Below are 27,623 nucleotides of genomic sequence, written 5' to 3' on the forward strand. Positions count from 1 at the left end.
CCACCTTTCCAGCCTAGAATCTGTTTGCAAAATTACCAGTAATAATTTGATATTCTGTTCCAAATGGAGCTGCATTATGGTATCACACTCAATAATGGGACTTTCCCCCAGCTTTATGCTTATTTGAGACAAACCAAGATTTATTTTGGCAGTAAGCCTCCTGGTTTGCCATCTATTTTCATGGAAATCCATGAATTCATGAAGGAGAAAGACTACCAAATTCTATTTCCCTACCAGTGGAGCAGAATTGGACTGAGAACTTAGAGACAAATTGCCAATGGGCAAAACAGAGAAAAGAACAAACCACCACAATAGGATTAATAATTTTATGGCCTGAGAAGCTCTAAACTGACACAGCAATAACTGAACTTCCTCTCATCGTCACCTAAATGAAAAGATTGAATCCTTTGACGTTTCTCTTTGTCACTCAATTTTCATATGTGATCAACTCATCACACATCCTTTGCAGCACCACAAAGGCTGCCAAGGTGCAAGCCCTCAGTGCAAGACAAAAAGCTCAAGCACAAAAAGACTTAGCCTGCTGAAAAGAGGTTTTAACCTCCTCCTATGTCACTTGAAATTCAGGCAGGCTACAATCACAGGCCCTGGCAGTTACCATGTTAGAGGTAACTGAAAATAACTTGATACAGGACTGAGCCCTTGGCTTCTCTATATTTTTACACTATCCTAGTGCTTACTTTCCAACTCTTAAAAATGCAATAAGAAACTGCTAATTTTCAAAATAAACACTGTTGTTTTAATAAAGGACTGTTAATTTGACTGGGTTTAAAAGAATTTAGAAGAAAGTCTGTGCTGTCTTGGATCCAGCACTATGGTAGTAACACTAAAAAAAATTTTAAAAAGATATTGCTAGTCTCAAAACTTACTCCAACAAAAAATAAAAGTCCATCTGGACTTAACAACTGTATTTCCTCTTTTGGGAATAAAATTCAGACATCATTATATTATTCTACAGAGCAAGGAGTTTAATTCATTTTAACTACATTAATTTCATTTGCCATCAATTTTAAAGTATATCTGTGAGGTTCTACTTTTTAAAAACTGTTGAGATTTTTATCAACATAAAGTACTGCTTGGTAGTTAATGCCAAATTTAAAAGCTGTTAATTTTTCTGAAATATATTTTGCGTTCAAACATTGCACATGAAATATTAGGACTTATCTAAGAATGGCTGAAAAGCACTGCAAGCACCAAATTAATAACATTATCACAATCCACAAAAATAGTATAATGTTTCATTCCTTTAACTGAGAACATTATCTTCCTCATATGAAAAAACAATTTACAAGCAGACTAAGAGCTCCCTTTTCCAATCCAGTCCTTCATGCTACTATTAGTTTCAACAAATCAAATTCACTGTGAATAACCTGTATTATAGTCAATTCCCCTCGACCTCCAGAAATTATTTCACAAAGCATGAATCTTTATTAAAACACTGTGTTTATTTCTGGTATTAGCACTCCAAAAGCAAAGAAACTATAAATCTGAAGAAAGCAGAGAAGATAATACATCACCTTTCTTCTAGCCAAATAGCTACTCACATCCAAATTGAGAGCTGCGGGTTATTTCTGTCAGACATTGATGGAGATAAGCATTTCTTTGAAGCAAGCCAGATTTACTTGCAAATACACTGAGTTCTGCTTCCACTAACATAAGAAGAAAAGTTTCTTTCCTTCTAGTTTCAAATCTCTTCCAGTCATCTCTCAGTTCAAAATCCTCCTGACTTTCTAGGGGGTCGTTTTTGCTGAGACAGTGGCAGCTCTGTCTGTGCCCAGTGCCTTTCTCCAAGTCCCTGAAGCAGGCTCTGCCTTTCAAAGGCAATCTTCAAAGGCTTTATCTTTCAAAACTTATTAAGATTCAATGTAAAACATACCCACTTACATGCACCCTTGCTTTAGGTGCCAGGAAGTGTTCATGCCTGAAGGAGCAGTCCCCAAGCTTTCAGACACCTACTTCCATAAAGAACCTTAAATGTTTTTCCTCCTGCCTTAACTGACGGGCAGCCTTTATGCCTAAACCATGAAATCTGACACACAGTAACTTGCCAATATGTACAGCTTAAGGCTGCACACACCACAGTGCCAGTCTTTTACATCTGTTTTCATGTTAACTACAATCTTTTTTCAGTGGCTCTAGCAGCTTAAAAAAGAAAAGGAAAAAAAACCAAAACAACAAGATATAGCAAAATCCAAATGTAATTCTGGATCTTATCCAATCCATCAGAAGAAGCAAAGACAGCACAAGCACTCACTCAATTTAGAAGGCACTCAGTGCCAGGAATAATGACAGCTGAGACCTCACCAGCCAAATCGCAAAGTTACTTTGGGTCACTTTGTGTCAACTTTGGGTTAAAGTTGCATTGGGACCTATGCTCTGGGTCACTTTCCCCTCACTCTCACCATCCAGTTAAAGCATCACAAATTGGACCAATATATAAATCTGCTCCATCATACCCCCACACAAAACTGTGCTGTGCAGGGCTACCTGGATGCACTCCATCACAGCCCCTTTGGAATGTGGAGGAGTGTTGTGAGAGACCCTTTCCACTGCTGTGAAACCAACACAAGGATCCCATTTCACTCAGGAACAAGGAGCTTGGAGATAGACACTGCCAAGACCCTCTATGCTGCTCTGGGAACAAATTTAAACTCAGTTCCAACAATGCTCCACAGAGGACCCAGAGCTGAATGTACCTTTGAAGGAACACACCTGGATTTGCACAAATTGTTCTGTAGTAAAAAAACACCCCACAAAACCAAAAACCAAACCTCAAAAAAACCCACCTGCAAATCTGTGATTACATTTATTGCTGCACTTACACCTAGTCCAGCTAAGACATCCAGGTATGTGGAGCAATTGTATTTCAAGGCAAGGGATGTACTTCAAGTGTTTCCAACCCCTCACCTTTCTCAGGGCCTGGATATCTGTGCACCACACTCCCCTCTCCCCAAGACAGGCAAATTAAATCATCCATCTTGCCGCATATATTGTGCGCCTTAGCTGGGGGCATTTCTAGACACCAGGAAAGTATTTAACTACTTGTAACAGGTTGCTGTATCTTTTCCAGTAGTATGGTTTCCGAACAGAAAAATCTAAATGAAGATTTGGATCTTCACAAATGAGTAATGATCCTGACCAACAAACTGCAGATGTATAGGAGACAAAGCCATTCTGAAAAACATCTGAAGTTTCATACTCCATGCACCTCACTAGATAAACATTTAACATGGGTACTGCACTGAAGAGATGTATGGAATCAGCTTTTAGAAGCCCAATTGTGTCAAGTTCTTAAAATCATGTAAGAGCTAATACATGGATTCATTTCCAATACAAATACTGTCCTTACTTTGATTTCATTGAAGAAAATGCAATATACAAACCAAAAAACAAGCAATGGTAGCACATAATGAGAACAGCAAATATAATCCACATTCAGTCAAGAACTGTATATAAACTGTATGTTTATTTAAGTGCTGTTTCAAATTTTAATTTAAGATTTTTCTAGTAAGTCCTTCCAAGAAGCCATTAACTTTTTATTATTGTTTTTTTACAGATTCTCCCTGCAAGGATTTGTAGACATTTGCCTCAACCTACTAGAAACCAAAGAAGCTGAACCAATAACTTACCTGTTTGGGGGTTTTTTTGGTGTTTTTTTTTTTTTTTTTTTTTTTTTTTTTTTTTTTTTTTTTTTTTTTTTTTGTTTTGTTTTTGTTTTTGTTTTTTTTTTTTTTTTTGGAGGGGGAGATTATTTCGTGTTTGGAAAAGAAAAAAAAAAAAAAGAAAAAAAAAAAAAAAAAAAAAAAAAAAAAAAAAAAAAAAAAAAAAAGAAGCAAAACCAGACTTCAGCAATAAAGTAACTTCCCCAAGAAAAACAACATGATTGCATGCTGCTTTGGAAGTGGTCCTGAGAAACCACAAACTGTCAGTCCCACTGGAGTTATAAGAGTTTAATAATAAAGGCTTAACACAGCCTCAGTACCACATACCATTACAGCAATACACTCCACAGGCCAAGCCAAACAGGGAATACGAGAATACATCGCAACATAAGGCTGTGATTTGGCACATCCTTATTCAGACACTCGAGCTCTGAGGTCTGTATTGCTTTCTTACATGCACAATCAAATATCTTTCATTCCATACTCCTGCTCTCCAGATACTCTGATGATTCCTACAGAATGACAACCTGTATTTAATAACATCTAAAGTAATTTACCTCCAGATCAACCTACAGAGCTTGTTCAAAGACCAGATATCCTGCAGAGCTCCACCAACTGGCCTAGGGATGGTGACTGCAGGAATATTATTTAACAAAATTTTGATTCAGAGTCAGAATAAAAAGGAAAAAATTTGGTGTCTCATTTTTATAACAGAATTAGAAGAACATTCTTAAGGGTCTGTCCTTCATTTGTCTCCCTTGTTCTGCTGAGTACTGAAAAGTATAGGATCAAACATCTCAATAGCCATCAAAATTTATTTTCTATTTGAGACCAATATTCTGGAACGTGACATACCAGAGAAGGAACATTTAATGCACAAAACTCTTCATAACTTGCTGACAAAGAGATCAGTAACAACAAAAACTATTCTTATGTTTTACCTAGTCAGGAAATAAAGCTTACAAAAGCAGTGCACTGTCAAAAACATTCTACTGTTGGGATTCATTTGGCAAGAAGACGTGTCTTAGAACATCTCCTGCCCCAAATAAAAAATATTTTGAATAAGATCCTCTCTTATCATGACTATACAGCATACTAGATAATTATTATATGCAATTAATTGAAGGGAACTGAATAATTTCAGTTCTGTCTTAGATATCTAAAGCATGAATATCCTTCCTCAGATTCAGTAAAACATAACTGCCTGTACTTAAAAATTCCTTGACAGGGCAACCTTCACTTCCTAATACGTTGTTTTCCACACTGAAGATGGATTTAGGGAAGGGCTAAATAATTTACTCAGTTTAATGACAAATGCCATCCTACTAACTTACTAAGTATCCTACTTTTGCATTAATGTTGACCTCCCCATTCCCCCAGCTTGGTCTATTTTGCTTTACTAAGATCTTTCTTCTATAGTGCCAAGGATTTTCCTACCTGACACCTTTTTTTCTGAACACAGTGAGATGGCTCTATGTTAAAGGCACTGGTCACTACAATAACATCTTTTGTGCCACAATTCAAGGATGTTTCAAGTGACTCTCATTCATCATTTAAAACTCAAGGCACTAATTAAGACATTGCCTAAGCTTCACACAGCATAAGTGAAGGTCAAAGGAAACACATTTAATACCACTCTTACAGGTAATCTCAGCTCCTACACATGTACTCTGTCAAAAAACAATCAGTAGTGCTCCCATGTTTAGATGCCACAAAGAGCTATGATCTCAAGTGTATTGTTTGAGCAGCATAATTCTAACATTTTCAACATATAAGATGACAAATTACATACAGAGATGACACATACAGAGCACAGGCACACTTCCTAATCACAGATCTGAGAACTGTGAGCAGCAAATAAACAGGCTGTAAGTTTTGGCAAGCAAAACACATGGAGAGTTTCAGTCCAGTGCTGTCTGAAGCTGATAGGAGACTGAGGTTCAAAGTTCAAAACTTAGTCCCTTTATGGGAAAAGTCACTCAGCAACAGGACACATCTTCAGCAACAGGAAACATCTGATTGTAAAGACCATTTCCAATAAACTCTGGGTTTAATAAATTGTCTTAAAACAAGGCTGCACTAAATTTGAATGCTTGTCCTGTGTGCCACCTGGCTATACTCATTTTGGTATGGAGATGTGGGAACAGGACAATGGTTGTTTCACATAACGTACCTATGAGGGAAGATTCATCTTCATTTGAGAACACACATCATTGAGAGATATCATAATAATGGAAAGATCTCATTCTTAACAGTAATTCACTTACACTCTATACAAATGAAAACGTTTCTGCATTATTGCTCTAGCCACTAACTCCTTAAATACCACCCCCATTTACAAAGCACACAGTACTGAAGAAGATCCATAGGTTCTCTCTCCATTTTTGTGGCTGACCCAAAACACCCATTTACTGACAGCTGACTTCACAGCCAAGCTTAGATGTGACCCCAAATTCCTTGGCCATCCACTGTGTCTGGACATGAGGTCCCTTTTGTGCTTCAGCCTGGAGCCAGCCAGCTTCCACACCAGGAAACTTGACATGGAGTGCTGAGGCTCAGCACAAGCTCTGCTGCAGGGAGGGCAGGCACAGCTGGCTCTCAGTGAGTCTCTGCAAACTAAACCACAGCCAACAGGGGTAATTTTGCTATAACCCATGCAGCCCTGAACAAGTCCTTTGATTAAATTGTTTCTCATCCACAAAAAATAAACAATCTAATTTTTTCCAAAGACTCTTGGATAAAAGGCTTGAGAGCTAAGAATGGATATAGCCAAGTATTATCACTTGTCTGGAGAATTTAATGTGGCATCAAGGTCTACTGGTTACATTGTAAACAGAAAAGTCATTCTCTGTCACCTCTCAATTTCCTGTCATTTAATTGAAAATACAGCTCTCTTAGTGATACTGAACTTGAGAGATGTAGTAATATTTCTTTAGGCAATTTTTATGAATTTCATGGAACCTAACCAACCTATTTACACTTGCTGTTTTCTGCATTGCTCCTTTTTCATCAGGACGTTTGTTATGAAGTGGTAAACAAACCAAACAATAAACACCACTCGTGTTCTGAACAGATGTATTTTTAAAATGGTCTGAGCATGCCAATCTTCTTTATTCAGCAATGAATGAATGGAATGAAAAGATGTGGTGTCCTGCGCCAGCTGGCAAACACTTCAGAAGGATATTACATTGCTATTGTCTTCAGCAGTGCCCAAATAACTGTTTGATGGCAGGAAGGGCTGGTATGTTTTGCTCATAAGATCAGTATTTATTTGAATCTACTACACAACTTTGCAGAGCCATGACCAAGATGGTGCTTCACTGTGCATCAGGGACTTGCAGCTCCTCCGTGTCCATCACAGCTCCCTGTTCCAGTGGAAGGTCAACAGCACCTGCTTCTTACCTTGCACTTTCCAGGAGAGAGATGGACAATACCCAGAGACAAAGGAGAAAGGGAAATCAAGGTGCTGCAGGCATTCAATGAAGATATACTTGGTTTTGAGGAACACAACTCTAGAGAAGGCACAGAACTACCATAAAGTCACAGAAACACCCAGGCCAAACTCCACCAATAAAGCTGGCATCCAAGAGGTTCTTTTCTTGACAATGAGAAATCCTTTATAACTAATCCCAAGCAGATTCTCAGTATTTAAAGGAGCTCATTATCTCCTAAGCCAAGCCTCGTATTTTGGTTTCAATTATTATTGTGGCACAGTCAGTCATACTCCCAAATTCCACAGAAGAACATGCAATAAATTACAAAACAGTACAATTTCTCTCTTTGAAGATAACAATCTCTATGTGGCAAGACAGAAAATGGGTAGTGGTAGTTTGGGAATTACACTGCACAGAGAAAATTAATTCTGTATTTTCATACTGCAAAAAAAGTATATATTGTTAGCTTAGATAATATAAAACACAAAGCATTTATCATTTGAAATAAATTGCTTTAGTCTTGTAGCACTTTTTCTAAATATGGACATGGGCTTTTACCTTAATAAAACACAGGTTGTGTCTCAAACTTACATATACTCAAACAACTGTCAGAGAACTCTGGAAGGCTGATGCACATTATTTTCTGGTTTACATAAATGAAGATGCCTACACACAGTTAATGACAATCAGGACAACAACTATTTTAACAGACTGGTCTTGGTTTTATCCCTACTGGAGCCACTCAACTATTTTTTCCTCCCTTTCCCTCATATGCAAAAACCTTCTCCTTTTCCAAGCTCTCAGAAACCCCTCCTTTTTCAAAAGCAGAAGTACAAATACTTCCATCAGAAAATTCACATTCCTGAGTTTGTTTAAAAATTATCTACAACTTATAATATTTAGCCAGTGGTCAAAAGCTTCCCAGAACCTTAAAGCACACAACATCTGGCCCAACTACCACAGTAAACTGCCAACAAGATGATCCCATGTAGAGTTTTACAGTGAGATTTGTCATCTCTCCTGTCTCTGCCTGGAGCACAAACAAATCACAGGAAGGAGTAAGGTATGAGGTATAAGCATAAAATATCTCCTGAATACAACTGTTTTAGAGGCATCTTGTCTAGCAAATTACCACACTTGAATTTCTTTTGCGTTGCAAGCACCTAGCTCACTTATCAACATCAACATTATCAGCATCAATGAAAGGTGATGCTGAACAGAAAGTCTGCTGGATCCATTTTTCACTCATGTATTTTGCAGTTTGGGGTCAGGGGGAAGTTTGTGGGAACTTGTTTAACAGCATTGCCACAATTGATTCCAAAATTTAAAGAGATTTCTGGCCCATCAAATCCTAAAACTTAGTAAGTTTCCAAAATGTGCTAAAACTTCCAAACTAAAATTTGATTTGAGAGGTCCTACACAGTATGTGATTTTATAGGTAGTGGACATACACAGAGATATAAGGAGCATAAATTCTTCCCAAGCTGACTGGCTTGAGGAGCATCTTGTCTTTACCTTACTGACACACTAACTGGTCTACAAAGGGCATCATGCCTACACAAAAGCCTTCATGTCCTATACCAAACACTGACACAAGCAAATCTGAAATAAAGGTGTCCCAGAGTATCTGCTTAACTATGAAAGCACCTATACTCAGAGGTATATAAACTAATAATAGCCTCTAAAACAAAAACCATAGTAATTGAACAGTGCATATATCCTCATTTCCTATTATTTTCTTTTACAGAAATGTTTGATTTTAATTTTAGAAAAAGTTCATCAAAACATAAGAAAAATAACCCAGGGATGCACTAAATACTGTGAGTAGTGCCTCACTTCCACGTGCAGAAATTGCAGGACAATGAAAAACTTATTGAAATAGCAGCTGCAGGAGTGGAAGTTGATCACCACACACATCACCCAGCCCCTGGACAAATACAGCTGGAGACAATCTAAAAGAAAAGTGTTCCTCCTATCACACTACATAGAAAAATACAATGAATCCCTTTAAATTAGCACTTGGCAGAGAAACAACCCAGTGAGGAAAAAAAAAAAAACCAACCAACCAAAAAAAAGCATTAAAATAATTCCAAGGCACCCAGAAGGTTAAATAAGAAGAAACATTGGTTCCAGTCTAGGATTAATGGAATTAAACTGCTTAGCACCTCCCTGAAGTGTTTCACAAAGCAAGCAAGCCTTTTAAAAAAAAACCCTCATAGGGTAGTTTCCAAGTCAGCAGCAACTAAAAGTGAGCAGCCACTCTTCTAAGTGGGAAAAGGACAAAAAAAAAGTAAAAAAGATGCCAGTCTCACCTCCAACTATTAGAAATTTTACTGTCCATGGATAAAATCTATCAAAGAGATACTTGTCAGTCAGACTGAAGGTTACAGCGACACAAAGCTTGTGTGCAAAACTGGAATAGGCAGTAAAATACCAGAGAACTGCAGAGAACTACACTGCATCCAAACACACTGGGTGACCCTACTCAGGAAAGCCACAATTCAGGAACGCCTCTTGCATCTTTGCAACAAGCAAGCAAAATGCCTCTGGAAAACAAAACTAAACAAGAAAACCCACCCCAAAACCAGCAAAGAACCCCCACTCACATAAATGGACTACTTTAAAGAAAACATCGAGACAAGGGGTAAGCTTGCTTAAGAACAGCAATCCAGCATCCAGCGTAGCAGCATCACTGAAACATTGATTTTCTGTTGTTGTTGAAGATCCTGTGAAACTGTCAACTCAACTTCACCAAAAGCTGAAACTTCAAAAATTGAGAGATGCCAAGAACAACTCCCCTTCTAAGTCAATTTCCACAAAGAAAATCTACTATAATCTCAGAAAGACAAAACTTCCAGAGCGCTCCAGTACAGACTCCATTCCTTATTAGCATTTCCAGCCACCTGCTGAAGTCTGCTTCCAGCCAGGATTTCACAGGCTCACTGGGATTCACAAATTTTAGAGTTTCGCCAGTTCTGGATTACTCCACTAGCAGAACTCGTTATAAAAGGCAACAGTCATTTTATTAACCTTATTCTAAAACAGCTGCCTCATCTAACACAACTTCATCTGACTGGCAAAAAACCCCAACAGCTTGATGTTGGCAGGCCTGGGAGCAACTCAGAAATGGAAAAAGGCCTTTTCTTGGTTTGTGACAAGTCATCAGTGTTGGCAACTTTTTGGCCCTAAATTTGACGATGAAATTGTCTGCACAACTGAGCAGATGATAGGGAAAGAGAGGAGAGGATCAAGGGAAGGGAGATAGCAATGAGTAGGGCATTCTACAAATAAAGAATATTGCAGAAGCCTGAGACAGCAGTTCACAAAACACAAAGGCCTGTGTTGAATGGCTTAAGCTGTTTGGTTTCAAAGTCAGGGATTGGCTGTAGAGGAAGAGGTTCTTAGGTTTTATGAGGTTTTTAAACTGTAATAAAAGAGTGACTTTCTCAGGCTGGATAACCTTGACATTCCTTTGAAACCATATTAAAACAAACATACCCACCAACTCTCCCAAACTAAATCAAGAAATGGCAACACTAACCATAGTAGATGCTATTCAAGGCAATACACAAACCTCATCATCCCAAGGCCAAGGACTCCATATGGAGAAAGGCAAGCCAAAAGGAGGATTTGGGGCCAACTTCAAAATTGCACATATGTAAGAGAAATGCAAACACTTTAAGATCCTCACTACATCCAAGCAGCTCGTTATCACCAGCCCCAGGCCCACAAGACTTCAGAGGAGGAAATGAAGTTATCAGTTGCAGCGGAGCACTTTCCCACAACTGGTTTTAATTAAGCTAATTTGGCAGTAGTGAGTGACAGCAAGCAGAGCCTTCCCAAATAATTTTGCAAGCATTTTTACCAGGCTTTCACCATCTGTGATAACCAGGATGCTTGATACTAGCTAGGATGTGTCTGAGGTACAGCATTTTAGAGTTGTGTATCCACTCTCCTTTAAAATCATCTGGTACAGCCACTGCTTACAGGTAACTAGAGACATTGCTTACAGATAATGAGGTGTTGGGAGAAGATGCAGAACTTAAGGAAAGGTAGTGGATAAATTCCACTGAGAAAACCACTCCTGAAAAAGCAGATAGATCACTTGCCAGAATCCCATCATACCTTGGCCATACCCATGATACATGAAACTTAAAAATGATCACATGGATATCAAAGAGATTTTGGAGCTGTAACAAACAGAACAGCCCATATAATTTCTAGACTAGTTGTGCAGTTTTTCTTTTGTGGATACGTGTAGGCTAGGGCAGGTTTACCATGAAGAAATACCATGATGTCAGAACAATCCAAGGTATGGCCAGACTGTGCAAATTTAAGCCCCATTAAAGGAATGAGAAAGGGTCTAGAAAGGGAGTAACTTTAATAACATTTAACTACATGGAAATTTTTTTCTAAGGTAAATCCATGACCAGTGATTGGAGTGGGAGACACTAATGGTATCAATACCAGCACTGCTACATGAGACCAACATACACCAGGAACAGATGGATCAGTAAATATAAGTCAAGAACATGCAAAAAAAAAAAAAAAAAAAAAAAAAAAAAAAAAAAAAAAAGCAGGAACACTTAGCACATACCCACACCTGGTGTGTCTGGTTCACTCAAGGTATGAATATACAATGCAAATACCAGTTCAGATTAAAACACTGACCTGGCCAACTCCAATAAATGCAGATTGCTGACAATAAAGCCAGGGAAGTTGCCAGGAACCAAGCCTTAAATCTGAACCAAGGCAAAGGAAACAATGAAAGTTGTGGGATCAGAAGTTTGGGCTTCACGAGGCAGAATTCAGGGAGAGGCTTCAGAAAAACCCACAGGACATGGGCCTTGGGAGAAGACCAGTGCAGGAGAGTTTTCTCATTTTGAAGAGTGACCTCCATCATGTTCAAGAATCATAGAGCCAATGTGCAGAAAATCAAGCAACGGTACCAGGAGACACACACAGATCAACACAGAGCTTTTGACAATAGTCAAATATAAAAAGAATGCACACAAGAGGTGGGAGTGGGGTCAGGTGAGCAGGGATGAATGTAGAGACACTGCCCTAGCGTGCAAAAAACAGACTTGGGAAGGTCAAATCCTGCCTGGAGCTGAAAACAGCCAGGGACAAGAAGTGCTTCTACAAGTAACTGAGCAGTAAAAAGAAGACCAGGGAAAATGTGTGCCTCCTGCCAAGAAAAAAAAAATGGAGAAGGCCTGGAGAAATGGGCAGGCAGATCTCATGAAGTTCAGCAAAGAAAAATGCAAAGTCCTGCTCCTGGAGAGGAATAACTATGCCCTACAGGCTGGGTGCCAAACTACTGGAAAACAGCTTTGCAGAGAAGGACCTGGGAATCCGGGTGGAGCAGCTGAACCAAGCCAGCAACATGCCCTGGTCACAAAGGCAGCCAACAGCTCCTGGGGTGGGGGGACCCTTCGCCTGACTCAGCACCAGGGGGGCTCTGTAGCAGGGCTGGGGCATTGCTGGGCTCCTCTCTACAGAGAGACACACTGGAACAAGTCCAGCAAGCTAAGATGATTAAAGGATTGGGGCATCTGCCACGAGGGGAGGCTGAGAGAGCTGGGATTGTTCAGCCTTGAGCAGAGAAGGCTCAGGAGGATCTCAGTAACGTAACCTGATGGGAAGGATTAAAGAAGGCAGAAATGGGCTCAGAGGTGAGGTGCCCAGTGAAAGGACAGTAGGCAATGGGAACAAACTGAAAAGCAGGAGATTCTGTTTAAACCTAAGAAAAAACCACATCTGTACTATACGGGTGCCTCCTAGTTACAACTATTTTGTGACTCTGTGAAACACCCTTGTGTTCTAAATAAATACTGCTCCTTAGGATTTTTGAGCAAGTACTGCCCCTCAACTGAGACTGCTTTGAACAAACTAAATGCAGAGGAATCAACTGCAAAAAAAGACAAACCTTCCAGTCTGCTGGTAATACTATGCCAGGCAAAAATTCTTAACAATACCTTAAAAAAGTGAGAAATCAATTTATCCCAAATAGAGCACAGGGTAAATCTAATAACTACAAGGTTAGGAGTCAATCACAAAGAATTTCCTCCCCAGTATAATGAAATATATTGTTAATGGCTACTATTTGTGTCCAGGAGTGAAAATCCAACGATCCTGCTGAGGTCATGATTATTACCTGTAATAAATAGGGGTTTACTACTGGCTTTCACAAGAGGAGCAGCTAGTTAAATACAATGTGCACACTGGAATGTTTTGGCCACGTATTGAGTTAGAAGCATCTGGGCTGTTTCTCTACAGTTGTTCAACATATTCAACATGACTGAAGTGCCCCTCACTGACAAACTCCTCCATCAAATTTCACCCCTCAGAAGGTGTCAAGCAGGTGGATTATCAATGCCGTGCATTCAGCAAGGTGAAAATTTACACAGTGATGCCACAGAAGATACAGCTTCCCATCCCAGTCCTCAACAGCCCATTCCCCTATGCCTCCTCCTTTGAGTCATCACAAGGACTTCCTTGGCTGAAAGGGCAAACTGGCAAAATGCCTTTCCATTTTGGTTTTCTGCTGTTTTGCAGTAGGCTGGCATTGTTTGCTGTGCCACCTGTCAAACAGAAACAGTTGGCCCAAGGTAAGCTGTAGAAATAAGGGTTAGTGTTGAAGCACAAAGAATGCAAGTAATGTTTGAAAACACAGTTATAGCTAGTGCTAACGGTATTTCCTGCAGCCAAAGCCCAAGAGCATATTAATACCTTTCTATCCACTCTTTCTCCACTGTAGCTCTACCCCTACCAGGCATCTCATTTTCTGCTCCCAACAGATTCCATCACTAAATGTTACCTACCATCCCAGAAACATGAAGAGGAATGAAGACAAATTGGGAAAACAGTTACTGTGGCTTATGAGTACCTTTTCTTTTTCAAGCCTGTCTACATAAGGTCTTCTCTCAATGAAATCACACTGTAGTACCTGAAAATTATCCATGAGGACAAACCATGGTGAGAGGTAGACTCAGCACATGAAGTGCTTCAGTGAGTTTGCTTCTATACCTACTATATCTTGTACCTACAAGGGGTGTCTTCTGACACTGTGGCTTACATCACTTTGCAAAGCAGAAAACTTCACTCACAAAGTAGTTCTTTTTGCCAACTTAATATCCAATAAGCCCGTACCAGAATCCCATGGAATCAAAGAATGGTTTGATTTGGAAACCATCTAGTTCCACCCCCCTGCCATGGGCAGGGACAACATCCACTAGACCAAGTTGCTCAAACCCTTGTCCAACCTGGCTTTCAAAACATACAGGAATGATAGAGCCACAACTTCTCTGGGCACCCTCTTCTAGTGCCTCACCACCCTCACAGCAAATACGTTCTTCCTAATATTCAGTCTAAACCTACATTCACAGTTTGAAATCATTTCCAAGAGCATAAGTATACTGCAGTAGAGTCAGAATATAGCAGTGACCAAATCGATGGTGTCTCACTTCCAGGATTACCAACTCCAACCCCAAATTAACACCAACCTCAAGGCCACACAGGACACTTTGACAGCAAAGCAAAATTTAGGAAACTTTCACACCCTGTGTGTCCCAGCACATCACTGCAACTGCCCCCAGCACAGCTGTGCCATGACAACTGCTCACAGGGTGAGGGGAGGAGGTAAATTGGATCACTGAAAGAGTACGGGACAAAAGTCACCAAAAATAGTCCTTAAAAATGCTACTATGTAGTCACTTAGAGCAGATTTACCACAAAAATCAACATACTATGTAACTGTACTCTCAGAAACTTAGATTTGGAAAGCTCAGGTCCTTTTCACAGAACTGAAATGATCCCTGGCAAAAGGTAACATTCCTTAAAAGGGGGTCTTAAATAACAGCCCACCTGTTGACATTCAAATAAAACACAACTCTGGTGAACAGCAGCCAGAGACTGTGCAAGAATGTGGTAAATAAAATCCAAGAGAAGAGAGTAGGGCTGTCCAACAAGAGATGGAATAATTGCAACTTTGTCCCCAAATCTTTACTGCTTTTTTTTAATACTTTATCTCCAAAAGAAAAACTCTCTGGAAAGTTTCAGCATAATCAACTCCTCAATCTAGAACAAAGAAGGTACAGTCCTTCCACAGCACTGAAGGACAAAAAAGCTGTATCAGAATACACATCTTTGAAGCACTTTTTGCGAAAGCAAAACTAATCAGAAAACATTCATGCTTAATTGAGGGATTCTCCACAAAACTACTTAGCAAATCCATAAATGCATGTCATGAAGACAAGGCAATGATCTAACAATAACTAATAACATGTCAACAGTTCCAATGAACAACATATTAGGACAAAAAAAAAAAAAATTCCAAGCTTGGTGTGAAAAACCTCATTTTTTGTCTCGCACCAACAGTACCCTCTGCTGTTCCAAAGCTGCACTGCATAAGGTGAAATCCAGCCCTGACCAGCGGGAACACTCAATCCATCAAAAGCACCTACCTAGCTTTATTCATTAATTATTTCACTTCCTGTAAAGTTGTTCCAGTTATGTTAGTTTCTTCCTACTATGGAGCCAGGTTTTGGGTTGGTTATGATGTTCATCTATTTATTGTCCCAAGACTTTCTTCTGTGATTAGAAAAATACACTTTTAGCCTTAAAAATAATTTTAAAATTAACAAAAAGAAAATAAATTGAACGCTATTCTCTAAGGAAGACATGACCCACTCAACACCATAGTAATATTTTCTGGATCATTTCTGTAAAGCCAAAAGGGGGTTTTAGATTTTTAAATCAGTGTATCACTCAACAGCCACACATCAGAGAAATCCAAGCATCCTACCACAAGGTTTTTCAAAAAGCAGCTTGATGGCTACATCCCATCTGGCAATTGGCCCTCAGGGGTAACAACACAGGAAGACTTCTGTACTCCTGATATCCTATGATAACCCAGCACACTCATGCTGGAAGAAGGACCGTCACATTGCAGATGCACCACAGCAAGAGCAGAAACAGGGCGGGGAGGCAGAGTGTGTTGTGGGCTTCCCCTGTGATGAAGATTCCAGACCCATCCACACAGGGTCACTGTGAAGCTTCAGCAAAAGCCCTGAACCTGAGGAGACACAACCCTCACAGTGTCCAACTGATGATCTTTATTAGCAGAGAAATTCACAAACTGAGTGTACTACTGTTCTTCTCCCCTCATGTGGAAGGCAATGTGAGGGAGCATAAGGACAAATTGCATGATCACTACAGGGGAAAAAATGCCCCCAAGTGTGATTGGAAGCACAGGCATCTCACCACAGGCAGCCTGTATGAACAAGCACAAGGAGGAAAAGACATACAAGAGCAAGGAACACTAACTAGATTACATGCTTAAGATGACCGTGCCAAAAATGAACTGTGAATGAATACACTGAAGTATAATCCAGAACTGAAGGAGAAAAAACAAAACAAAAACAAAGCAAAAAACCAAAACAACAGAAAATAGAACTCCTTCAGTACAGAGAAGAAACAACTTGTACAACTTGCAATGGAAAAGAAACCTCTACCGCTGGATCCCAAAAGCTTTTCAGGGCAGGGTGACACATGACAGAAAATGTCTACAGAGCTTAAAACAAAAAAAACCTGAACAAAACATGTTGTCCTTAACTATATTGTCAACAAGATACTTCCACTCAGTTCAGTGTCTCCTGAAGCAAGGGGAGACAGCAGTCAGTTGCCTTGGACCAAAGGACACAGCTTTGAAGCTTCCAAGATGGTTTCATGTCTTTCCATCAGAGCAGACTTAGAACAAAATTTTCATACATTTCACAGCAACACAATTTCCAAGAGTGTGGCAAGTGTACAAATATTTGATCTTGGCAAGGGAACAAAGTACTTCTGAGGGGACTTAATGGTATTGTAATGAGTTATAGTGAACAGCAGGCTGATCTGAATTGGCACCACAACACTGAAACTCCCATGTCTTTGCACTGAAAAGCATCAACTAAAGCACAACTGCAAACCACATTTTTCTATTCCAGTCATGAAGAGAGTCTCCAAAGAAATACATGCTGGAGTATCACACTCCAAGAAACACACACACATGTTAGAGAGTAACTATTTAGAAGTAACAATGTTTAATATTTTAAAAAATTTCTCCACTAGAAAGATTATAATGCCCAAATCTGAAGAAAACAAGACTGCAAGAAGCTTATCAACTAATCTAAAACTCACAAACACATGTTGAGGGGAGAAAAAAAAATAAAATAAAAGAGGGTGAAAGTCAGAAAAGCTTGCAATTGACTTCATTGTGGTCAAAGTGATTTAGAGTAGGTATCAGGAAAAATCTGACTAGACGAAAGAACAATTAAGCACTGGGATAGATTGTATCAGTTTCTATGATTAGATTTTATAGAGTACTTAAGACATATGTTGGAATAAAAAGATGTTAAAAATATTGTTTCTAAAAGTCCAGAGAAAGACCTCCCATAGTTCTTTCCAGTGCTATTTGCTGCAATTTCCTATAAAGGAAAACATTTTGAACAGCCATTATTAAAATATACAACTTCTAAAACAAGTAGTCACATTTAAGATCAGATAATCAAGAAAACACACAGTACTAGAAATCAAGCATATTAATCTACACTTTAAAAAAGCATAGGACAATAATTTTTTTCAAATTAAATATTTACTAAAATATCTTAGAAAGTACCTAAATGTTATACAGAAGGAAAGAAACTGACTTGTACTTCCAGCTCACTCCCTGTTGTTTCTTAATGCCAGTGAGGTAGCTGGACTAAATGACAGAGTGTCAGGAGTACAAAAATGCAAGGTAATGGCATTGAGGTACATAATATAAGTAGGAAAATAAGTTAAAAATAAATATTAATTATGTTTTCAAAACTTAAATAATTATTTTGGAACTTAACATGATCCCTTTCTTACCTACAGACTGACTGTTCAGGACTGATAGTCTCACTTGCTGATACTATCTTGCTGCTGTCAGTGCTTTAAAAAAAAGAAAGAAAATTAATTTTCAATCATTTTTAGCATTAGGATAGCAATAAGGAGGGATGCTTCTGCTTTATGGCCAAAGAAATATTATTCTTCAATACAACGCAAGTCTCAAGAAGGTTGCAATCACAGCAACGTAACTTCTTTCTCAGTACAATTGACCAACCTCCATCTAGAAATTTGAGACTGGTTCAAGCCCTTCCTTTAAAAGAAGCCACAAAATATTTGCCTTGATGGAGAAACAACATGGAAGAAATAGAAAATAAAAATTATTAACACAGATTTGCTCCTATCTTCAAGATAAAACTTGCAATATGCAAGCACTTCCCTCCATGTGTTTATAATCCTGTCAGAGCCCAACATTCAACATGCAATTGCAGGGGATTTATACTCCACGTGATTCCATGTAACTGCATTCCCCAATCATTTTATTGGACCAGACACACATTCCAGAGATGAGGCTTCACACTGTACAGGATGCAGGAAGGGAACCACCCAGCAATCAATGCAAAATGAAGCCTTCTGGAAACATTCATCCCACCAGCTCCCATTGGACAGGGACAAAGGAAATACCACAAATAATGCTTTTTAATTAAAATGTGTTATAAAGTGTACACAGGCACACACTAGGAGGAACTGATAAAAAATATTGTAAGATAAAATATCTTAGGAGAGGAGTACACTTACTTCTCAACTCCCACTAAAAGAAAAGAAATTATGATATTTGTTATGGATTAGTAGCTTTGGAAATCTCACCTTTCAAGGACAATAAGTGGAGCTGCTAATGAGGAAGAGACAATCATTACTGTTGGTGCAGTCACTGCAGGCAGAAAGGCAATTGTGTGCAATGGCTAAAAGGACTCCAAAGGGAAATGAATTGGCAACATACAACACTATGGTTGCCACCAGCACATATTGCACAATTAATGAAATACCTCCAGTACTCCTATACCACAGAGTTTTGAATCAATGAAGCAATTCATGGGAGAGACTTAAACAGCTTAGTGTGGATGCCTGACTGGAAAAATAAACTACATCAAAAATAGTCTGGAAAACAACATCTGTGCTACACCAAGAACTGCAGAACTTGAAGAAAACTGAAGAAAGATGTGCAGAAAAGTTGAAACAAGATCAAATAAGCAATACAAATGCTCATAAGGATTGGAAACACCAAACATAAGTACACAAGGGAGACTTTAAGGACACCACTCCTTTTGGATGCAACACGTTGCAGTGCCCAACTCCCTCTGAAATAGGCTGCAGCCTCAAATTTATAGTCACTTCAATAATGAACAAACCTATGTTCAACACTTCACATTTTTAGTCAAAATCCAGGCATGCCTATCATTAATAGCTGGCAGCAGCAGAAGTCGTTAAAGCACAGCAGTGTTCACACCCAATCCAGCTATTTTCAGCATCTCTGTCTTCTCCAGAGGGAACTAATTACAACACGCACGGCCCCCCTTGCAACCATCATCTTCACACGAGTCCTCAGCTTCTGATTACAGCAGTCAGTAACAGCCATCCTCTTTCAAACCGTTCTTTGTTATTCTGAGCTTACTAAACAGCTGTGTGTCAAGCACTCAGAGCCTAAATTAGAAGTATTGTACAAACAGCCACTGCCTTTCCTCACTGACCTTCTCATCTGTTGAGTTCTGAAATTTCAAGAGATAGCCCTGATTACTTTGGTAATTACTTCTCACACTGTCTTCTGGTCTTCACTTTATACCTACAATTATAAACAAAAAAAAAAGTGTAGGCATATGGCACTCCATAACAATAAATTCCAACTCTATCTTGCAAGTCCTTCAGGGGGAAGGAAGTGACAATGGCCATAAGTTGCAGATTAGGATGTTCTGACTGGACATTAGGAAAAATGTCTCTACCAGAGCACAATGGAACTGGTTGCCCAGTTCTGGGTAGGAGAATGCCTGGTACCTGAAAGTCTGTATTTCTACTCATCACTCTCTTCTATACTCCCTTAAAAGTAACTGCTTTTGGACTGATCCCCTTGAGAAGGATCAGCAACATTTGTGGCAGCAACATCCATACCTACATTGTTATTGTATATTCAATACATGCAATATTGTACATTTCATGTTAAGTGTCCCTTCATTGACCTGACATTTCTTCAACCAGCTCCCAATATGAGCACCTCCAGTGCAACAAATGCAGGATAAAGAGGTATTTGAAACAGAAGGTGAGGTACCCAAAAGTATACAGAACAATTTAACTGACATAAAATCACAACAGTGTTTAGGACAAGGGGTATAGGAATACCCAAATATAAAAACCCCAAACCACTCCAAATGACAATGAACCCTCTGTTCTACTACATCATGCCTGGTCCCTAGGGAGGGCTACAGACAAACAAGGGATTGTGCAGGGATTGTGCAGATGATCAAATACCAGGGCACTGACACAAGGCCTGAGGCAATGAGCTTGTTTAGCCTGCAGAAGGCAGTGCCTGGGGGAGGGCCAAAGGGCAGCCTTCCAGCACCTGCAGGAAGCTCCCAAGAAAATGGAGCCTGGTCCCAGAGTGCCCCACGGTGGGACAATGAGCGGCAGTGGGCAGAGGTTGAAATGAGAGGTTTGGACTCTTGGGTGTAAAGAAAAGTCTGTTCACCATGAAGACAGTGAAGCCTTGGAAAAGACTGCAGAACAGTTGTGTGGTCTCCATTCATGGAAGTTTTCAGAACCTGACTGGATAAAGACTTGGTCTCAGCCAAAAATTGATGCTGCTTTGACCAGGAGGTTGGACTAGTGTCCAACCAGTGTTATCCTCTAATTTTGCAGTCTTGTTCTATTCTTAAAAACACTCAAGCTTTTTTAAAGGTATTTTAAACCTCAAAGAATTGAACATTAAAACCAATCCATGCAGGTTTATTTTCCTCTAGCTTACCATATCTGGACACATAAGATGAAGAGGGTTATTTTTCCCACTCTTTACACTTTACACATGGAGGCACACGAATGTACGAGTCTACAGCAGTTACCTGTAGTAAAAGAGCTCTTTTTACTAATAAGTTTGCAATGCTAATGGCTAAATGGAATCAGAGAGAAATATACAAATAACTCAGCTGAGAGATGCAAAAAAAAATTCTGCTTTAAACAACAGAATACGTGGAGATTCTGAACATATCTAATATTTTAATTTCTGAATATGGCTAATTCTGATAATTCCTAACACTAATTTGCAATCTCACTCTGCTTTGCTAGAATAAATCTACTTTCATCTTCAAGCTGATCTCGTGTCAACAGTTACAATGTGCAAACCTAAGAAGTGCAAGGATTAGCTGCTTTCAAAGAAATAATGTAGTATGTGCACTTAATCTTTCAGGTGCTTACAAAACAGGAAACATTTGAAAAAGCTCAGCTTCAATTATAATATATTTTTTTCCAAGTAAGTTCACAGAAATAAGTTTAATATCTTGAAATAGTATTCATTCTCTTTCCTAATCCGGCTTTCTACAGTCTTGGTTACTCACACATTCTTAGCCTTTCCAACCTCTATGTAAATTGTTTTCTGAACCTAGATAAATTATTATGAGTCTCATTGTAATTTCTACCCAGAGTTAAACATTTACTACCCTGTCTCCTTAATCACCTTTAGAAAAAAACATACAAATTAAATACTTTGCCATTCATTTAGGGCAATTTTATCAAGTGTTTCTAGAAACGTTAATTATCCCCCTACCTTCTTAACTCATTTATGTTTTAACTAGACTTTAGGGATGCTTTTTCAGAGAACATCCTTAGTCTGTGAAGCTCAAAACCATGTGAAGATGGTAACAGAAGCTCCCATACAGGTTTGCAAAGTAGTCAGACAAGTCAACATCTGAAAATCTTAACAGGCACTATTACATAAAAAGATGACATATCTATCTTAAAAAACCAAAAGTCACACACTGCAGGAAGATAGGAGAATAGGAGGGGAGAAACAGCAGTAGCTGCTAACCCCCATTTTTCTGAGATATTCTGCTGCTTGTGCCTCTGGCCTGAGCAGGGCAGCCATCCTTACACGAGCCTGTTACCAGTGACAGAGGGGCAGAACTCACCTGTACAGATTTCGCCATGAAACACGAGAGACACATAAAACAGATATGCTTCTTAACACAAACTTGCCTCCCAAAGCTTTTATTTTACTTCTTTCTTTAAAGTACATGAAACTAAAAGCAGTAGTAGTTTTAATAATTATAAACACACCACCATAACTTGTCAGAGGACTGCAGCATATTTTCATCTTCAGTTCCCGTATAAATTCTACCTGATGGAAAGCAATTCAAATTATCAAATGTGTCTTTATTCTCCTCCTACTTCAACTTCTACAGAAGGATCTGCAGGTTTTCTGGATCTTCAAAATTTTCAGGATTAGAAGCATCCAAATTTTCTCCACAGCAGCAACTCACGAGATAAGATTAAACAATAAGAACTTTTCTTCTCTCTCCTCAGCTGGCAGAAGTCCTTTATATAGAACAAACTGTTTTGTAAATAAATTAAGTAACAATGTCTGACTTTCTAAGAATTTTAGATTTGTCTACATTTTCTTCTTCCTGCAATAATGCAAGCATGGTACTTTACACTCCTGTGTAATCTCTCCAGATTCTTTGGGCAAACACAGAATTTCAACTGAATGTAAAAGAAAAAAAAAAATCATCAGTTAGGAAAGACCTTCTGAGCAGGAGTGTCAGGAGATAAAACCAGAAATTTGCCACGATGGGACTTGATCAGGTTATAAAAATAGGTATTGGCAACATTAGGGGACACTTAAATATAAGTGGATATAAATAGCAGGGTGTCTCCAAATTAAGGTACTGTAAAACCAAATTACTATCCACGGAACCTTTTCTTAATTTTCACCCAGGGGGTGGCAGCCGCCAGTCTGTAACTGCGAAAGAAATGAGAACGTTCTGAGGGTTTTGTTTGTGGGTTTTCCGCGGTTTCTTTAACCGCCGTTTCCGCCGCTGTGACATGGCGGGCGCGCCGGGCCTCTGCTGCCCCCGCGCGGCACCCGGGCGCCTCTGCAGCCCCGGCCTCCCCCACCTGCGGGCTCCGCGGGGTGACACTGAAAATCCGCATGTTTCAGTCAAAATCCGGACTTATGTATGTCCCTCTGTCCGGAACGGAGTGAAAATAACATTTCCTAAAGAGCTGGAGGGAGAAGGAAGAGAAGGTCCCTGTATTTTCACACAATATCAGTTCCCTGGACCGATTCACTACACAAAGGAGTTTTTTGGAATATCTGAATGCAAGGCAGAGGAGCAGAAACTGCTTAGCCAGGAGCTCAGCAGAAACCAGCCCCAAGTCCATTCAGATAATGGCATAGTTTCTATTCATAGAACAACAAACTGTTATATAATACAATATGCTCCAATTATAAAAACAACTTAGCAGGAAATAAAATACACAGTGAGAAGTTACATATTGTCATACAATACTGGATTTCTAATGGTTTTGTAACATGGATAAGGCCTCCTTTTCAATCACAGAATGGTTTGGGTTAGAACGAACTTTACAAGATCTTCTAGCTCCAATTCCTCCACCATGGACAGGGGACACCTTCCAATAGACCAGGAAGGTCTATTCCCATGTCCCATCCAGCCTGGCCTTAAACACTTCCAGGGATGGGGGACCCACAACTTCTCTGGGCAACTTGTTCCAGTGTCTCACAGTGAAGAATTTCTTCCTCACACCTAATCTAAATCAATGCATAAAATCTTTCAAATTTCTATTTAAAATATATTTGAAGCATTGTTAAAAAAGAGACAAAATTAGAAAATTCAATCAAAGTTAACATTTTTTTCCACTGTAATTCAATTTGCAGTCTTTACATTGCATTAACTCAGGCTTTTGCTTCTAATGAATACCTGACCCAAACACAAAAGCTCTGGACTCAAAGATATAGAAAATAATGTTAAAATGAATCATAATGAAAAATAATAAAAGCCTTTCCATTGTTCAGATAAGGCACTTTTAAACAGTGATTATAGCAGCAGTGCTAACAGAAAAAAAGCAGCATTACTAATTTCCTAGCAGCTTAATGGAGAACCGCCCATGCTCCACTTGGAACCTGATGGAATTGTGTGGGGCAAGTCTCAAAAGGCTGAAAAGTCTTTGCAAGTAAATTCACAGTAATTAGGTTTCTAATTATACCCAGAGCATTAGTGATTGCTATGTTTAAAACAGCCTGTTTCATTATTCCTCTCTTTCTGAAAGCTCAGTCTTTCATTGTTTGAGCAGAAATTCTAGAAGTTTAGTCTGCCTGAACATGTATTTTTTTAAAGTTTAGACAGAAGAACAGAGAGTCCTGTGCTTATGTATGGAGAACAAAATGAAACTTTTCCACTACAAAAAAAAAAAAAAAAAATACTCCCTGGTGTTGAAGCAGCTAAAAAGTGTGAAGTACAAGGCCTTTGATAGGGCAAATCTGAAGGCTGAAAAGCCCCAAACCAAAATTTACAACAGTTCAAGTTGTACACTTGGTTCTAAAGGCACTTGCACAGAGGCATTTGAAGCAGCTTCTACAGTAACTCACAGTAGCCACATCACACCCTAATTACAGTACCTACGTCATGCCACCAGCACTGCCCATGCAGACCATGCTTTATTATCAATACAGTGCTCTGAAATACTGCCTGTGTTTTTACAGACATCCACAGAGCACCTTTGCTCCAAGCAAGCAACTTCAATGTATTGCTGCCCTCCTGAACTACAGACGTAGAATGTGTAATTATAGGACAGTGAGTCTCATTTGGCCAACTGGACTGAGATGAAAAACCTTGAGACCTTTATTCTATTCATAGCTCTGCCCTTGAGGTGCTGCATGACATAGAAAAATTTGACTTTGCTGTGCCTCAGCCTCCTCTAGCTTCCTGCGTGTGTTTACCACGTTTCATCCTAAGAAATGTGCCTCAGTATATTTTTTTATTAGGGTGTCCAGACACAATTACAGTTGAGAAACGATATTTATATAGTATTTTATAGCTACTCTGACATTGATTCACTTGTAACAAAGACAAAAAGATGCAATTTGCACTTATAAATTAACTTTGCAACAGTAAGGGTAAGCCTTCAGAAGCAGGAAGCCATCAGCTACTTAACTGTTGGACAAACTCAGCTTTTATTGATTTCTGTGCCAGTTTTTTTCACTACTTCTTTTAAAGCATACATGCATCTGTTCATAATGCTTTGAAAGAAGATACTCCTTGGAACATGCACACTCATTGCAGTTATAAAAAATATCAGTTTAACTTTTCTGTAGTTGTTAACTCTTTTTGTTCTGTGATTGATTAAGGTGTACACTTTTTGCACCGCTGAAGCTCTGATGACTCACATTTTTTTATCAGTTAAACACTGAAAACCACAGGGTAAGGACTGTGAAAAAGTGACATGCTGTAACAGAACCAAGTAGGAGGGATCCCAGCGTGATATGAAAAAAGTTAAGAAACATGCATGTTTATAAGCACTTAAAAATGGAAATAGCTGATTTTAACACATTCTGATTTATTTTATAGTTTTTTGAGCAAGAAATGCTAAATTTTGACCCTCAGAGATATACATTTCCTGGATTGTTGAGGCCTTTGGTTAGGCAAAAAACCAAGAACTGGTTAAGAAACATTTTGTAGTTTCTGTACCTGACTACAATTTTGGCACTATCCTCACACACTGTTAACTTCCTCAGGAAAGCAATGCATACAAGAGTAATATAATCATCCAGTGCCGTGAAGGAGTAACCACTTGAAATCACCTACCTCAGGTTCAAACATCTATTCAGGATATGCATGAACCGTACAAATTACTTTTTGCCTGGATGCACAATTACATTCCTTCTCAAGTGCAGAAGAGATACATAATTCATAGAGAGCTATACCTTATGACCCAAGTGTACTTGTCCTTGCAAGTCATACCCAGGTTGTTTGGCTGCTTTATTGCCTCAGCTTGACACTGTGATGTAAACCCAGACTGCAATGACAAGAAATGCGATGTTATAGTGACAATGTTGAAAAAAGATAACAAACTAGGAAAAATCTCCTCTGAAAAACATCCCTAAGTGTGACAGGCTCAGTCAGAATCAGTATCAAGGCCAAGTGCAGATCACAGCACCACCGGCTGTCCAACTTGAGACAAATCACAAATTACCTCCTTTGTCCCAAGGTCAGTAGAACTGATGTGAAACAGAACTGAAACGAGCATGAAAGGTGCCCAAAGCCAGCCTGATTGTATCAAAGTCAACGGAAAAAGTGTGATCTATTCTATCAAATGAGCGGTGAGGGGGAGTTCTCATCGAGGTTGGCAATACCTTCATCACTACAGCCAGGGCTGCAGTGGTTCAGGTGAGAGGTGGGGGGATGCACGGTGAGGAGGAGGAGAAGCAGAGAACCACTCACTAACACGGATGACACAGCTCTCACAAGGAGGTATTGTTTCCAGCTGAACGCATTGCTAAGGGGTTCACAGTCAGCTGAGATGAATAAATCCTTTCACCTCTGAAAGCACTCAGCTGCAGAGCAATTGCTACCAGAGGTAAAGTGCTTTCACTGCAATGTACCTTTCCAGAATATGAAAAACTGCTGACTTTGACCTCTGGAAATCTTTATCAGAAGACACACCTTCGGCTGCATGTAAGACACTGAACACTGTTCTTTATGAACACTCTCCCAATCCACCCATCCAAAGTCACAGGAACATACCCTTCCCAAAAATTTGTGGGGAGGCCAGGGAGAAAATGCATGAGTTGAGCAAGTGAAGCAAGTGAAACACTAAGTCAGGCTGAGGTCAACTGAGTAAAACAAACAAAAATCACACTCTGCTTTAAACTGGGCAAGTTCTTCAATTGTACCCATCAGCTAATAACACAAATGGAGAGAGGGGGAAATAGAAAGGGACTCTAAACAGCATCAAGACAGTAGCTGTCAAGAGAAGCAAGAGCAACTTACTATTTCAAAATGCAAAAACTAAGGCCCAGCCTTGAGCAAGGAGATGGAGAAGTATTCTTGCACCTTATATTTCAGTCTTGCTAAAAAGTCAGCACTGGCTCAGAACTAAAACAGTAACCCAAAAATGCCAAAATTAAGATAGTACAAGTACAGTGTTATAGCCACCCCTCAAGCCACAATATGCTTAAGGTGCTATGCCCTTAATGACCTCCACTAAACCTGCACCGTATATGCTCCCAAAGCCAGAAGAGTATTCAGGGAGTTTCCTCCTCTGGAGAAATCCCAAGGACAAGGCACATTATACTTGCTCCCTCTCTCAACAGCTCTGTCATGCATCATTTCCCATTGTCCCTGCAGAGTTTTGTCCTGCACTGTTAACAATATAGCAGCACTTGAAATTCCTGGAGAGACAGCAGGGTCATAAAGTAATGCCAGGTATTTCACTAAATAGGCAGTAACAGATCAGAAAAAGATGAGGCATTTTCATTCCCCTATGCTCCTTGTCTGTCCTGTGAAGTGCTGCCTTCTAGAAAACAGGGAGGCACTTAAGAATTTTTAAGTTTTGTTTTTAACTCTCCTAAGTTCTGATTCACATTTACTGATCAGACTAT

At 39.4% G+C, this 27,623-nt stretch overlaps 1 protein-coding gene across 8 annotated transcripts in view; it reads right to left on the minus strand.

The window, feature by feature from the left end:
* The window catches only part of ST3GAL3 (ST3 beta-galactoside alpha-2,3-sialyltransferase 3), a 175,970-nt gene that overhangs the window by 137,436 nt on the left and 10,911 nt on the right, over nucleotides 1–27,623 (minus strand). The gene's annotated exons all lie outside the window — the stretch shown is intronic.

Source organism: Zosterops lateralis (genome assembly GCF_965231275.1).
Source record: "Zosterops lateralis genome assembly, chromosome: 9".
NCBI classification, from domain to species: domain Eukaryota; kingdom Metazoa; phylum Chordata; class Aves; order Passeriformes; family Zosteropidae; genus Zosterops; species Zosterops lateralis.